Raw genomic sequence first — 3,050 nt, 5'->3', positions numbered from 1 at the left:
TTGGCTGACTGACTTTGATTGACAATCGCACCACGCTGCTGTCTCAGCCAATGAGGAGGGGAGACCAGGTCAGCTGAGACACACCTGCAATATCAGAAAAACTGCTGAAAGAGCCCGAGGATCACTCCACATGAGGTGAGAAGTGAAAAAAGCTGATGCCAAGGTCCTGGAACATTTCCAGTCAAACAGGAGCGAAACGATCCTCTTAATCACCTATAACAAGTGGCCATGAGTACCGTCTGAACATAGAAATCTACCCGACTGTGAACAGTGGAGTGGTATACGACTTCTATATCCATTGTGGCTGCCAATATCGGTTGGATCTGAGAGCAGTGAGCAGTGCATGATAACCTTATTTATCCGGTAAGAGGCCTGACGGGCTCTTGTGAATGCATGGTGGGGAGCACTTGGTTCAGTTTGGGCACCAGGATCGTTTATTTTCACCATAGAAAAGCACTTATTCCATTCCGTCCGGTAAGGAGGAATTCCAGCAGGTGGAGGGAACTTCAACTCACCAATTGAATTAACTATCACCTGTCACCAACACACCACCGTCGGTGGTCCTACTATTGACACAGTTGTGTCTTGGGACTTCTTGCATCATATAATTTTGCACCTATATTTTATGTATTGATTGGTATTGTTTGGAATACATATTCACCTGTCACCAACACACCACTGTTGGTGGTCCTACTATCAACACAGTTGTGTTTTGGGACCTTATCACCGTTTATCTTTTTGCACCTATACATTTTGTTTAATTTGAGGTTGTTTTTTGTATCGATTGGAATACACTCAAAATATTGATATAGCGCACCACCTATCATTTAACACCTGCAATATCGCAGGATGGAGATGGGGTTCAGGTAAGTATTAGGGGGTTAGGGAGGCTGCTGCACACTGAAGTTTTTTTTCTTAACACATAGAATGCACCTTCTGTCTTTACAACTTTTTTAAGCCTCATACACACGATCAGATTATCGGCAGGGCCGGACTGGGGATAAAAACCAGCCCTGGAAATAATTTCATACCAGCCCCATAGCATTATTATACCGGCCCAACAGCATAACGCCATTGTTTTGTTCATAAAAGGGAAAACCATGCATTTTAAAGCAAATTTAAAGAGTGTATTATAGATAAGACAGACATGAAAGCACATTGGGCTTTATTATATATATATGTATATAATAAAGAAAATTCCGGTTAAAAGTGGTGAAGGTGGTGCAATCCAGGGGGACTCCAGGAACTCTGGGAATGTGTATGTGTGTGTGTGGGGGGGTAATGATATAAGGGCTGCCCATATATTAATTGCATCACTGACCCCCCCCCAGACTTGCCTGGTGGCGCTGTCCCTGACCTCCTCTCAGGTGCACCGTGCAGGGCTCAGTTAGTCGGCACCAGCTTGGTGGCTCTGGTTTTATCCTATAGTCTCCTCTCAACATACGACTCAACATAGTCCACATACGTCTGACTTCTCCTATGACCCCCATCCCAGCACCACTCCAACTCTTGATTCCTCTCCAGACTCCCCCTCATAGACTGCAGGCATTATAAAAGACAAGAGATAGTCAGAGACAGTAGACATGATACAGGAGATGGTCAGAGACAGCAGACATGATACAGGAGATGGTCGGAGACAGCAGACATGATACAGGAGATGGTCAGAGACTGCAGACATGATACAAGAGATGGTCAGAGACTGCAGACATGATACAAGAGATGGTCAGAGACTGCAGGCATGATAAAAGAGATGGTCAGAGACTGCAGACATGATACAAGAGATGGTCAGAGACTGCAGACATGATAAAAGAGATGGTCAGAGACTGCAGACATGATACAAGAGATGGTCAGAGACTGCAGACATGATACAAGAGATCAGTGCAGCCTAATGTGTGCCCACCAAATGCAGCCTAATGTGTGCCCACCAAATGCAGCCTAATCAGTGCCCACCAATTGCAGCCTCATCCGTGTCCACCAAATGCAGCCTCATCCATGCCCATCAAATGCAGCTTAATCAGTGCCCACCAAATGCAGCCTAATTAGTGCCCACCAAATGCAGACTCATCAGTGCCCACCAAATGCAGCTTCATCCATTCCCACCAAATGCAGCCTAATGTGTGCCCACCAAATGCAGCCTAATCAGTGCCCACCAATTGCAGCCTCATCCGTGTCCACCAAATGCAGCCTCATCCGTGCCCACCAAATGCAGCCTAATCAGTGCCCACCAAATGCAGCCTAATTAGTGCCCACCAAATGCAGCCTCGTCAGTGCCCACCAAATGCAGCCTCATCTGTGCACACCAAATGCAGCCTAATGTGTGCCCACCAAATGCAGTCTCATCCGTGTCCACCAAATGCAGCATCGCCCGTGCCCACCAAATGCAGCCTCACCCGTGCCCACCAAATGCAGCCTAATCAGTGCCCACCAAATGCAGCCTAATTAGTGCCAACCAAATGCAGCCTCATCAGTGCCCACCAAATGCAGCCTCATTCGTGCCCACCAAATGCAGCCTAATTAGTGCCCACCAAATGCAGCCTCATCAGTGCCCACCAAATGCAGCCTCATCCGTGCCCACCAAATGCAGCCTAATCCGTGCCCACCAAATGCAGCCTCATCCGTGCCCACCAAATGCAGCCTCATCCGTGCCCACCAAATGCAGCCTCATCTGTGCCCACCAAATGCAGCCTAATGCGTGCCCACCAAATGCAGCCTCATCCATGCCCACCAAATGCAGCCTCATCCGTGCCCACCAAATGCAGCCTCATCCATGCCCACCAAATGCAGCCTCATCCATGCCCACCAAATGCAGCCTAATCAGTGCCCACCAAATGCAGCCTAATCAGTGCCCACCGAATGCAGAGTAATCAGTGCCCACCAAATGTAATCAGTGCCCATCAAATGCAGAGTAATCAGTGCCCACCAAATGCAGAGTAATCAGTGCCCACCAAATGAAGACTAATCATTGCCCACCAAATGTAGAGTAATCAGTGCCCACCAAATGCAGAGTAATCATTGCCCACCAAATGTAGAGTAATCAGTAACCACCAAAT

Source organism: Pelophylax lessonae (assembly GCF_965119305.1).
Source record: "Pelophylax lessonae genome assembly, chromosome: 6".
NCBI lineage: Eukaryota > Metazoa > Chordata > Amphibia > Anura > Ranidae > Pelophylax > Pelophylax lessonae.
Note: the sequence above shows the minus strand (reverse complement) of the source record.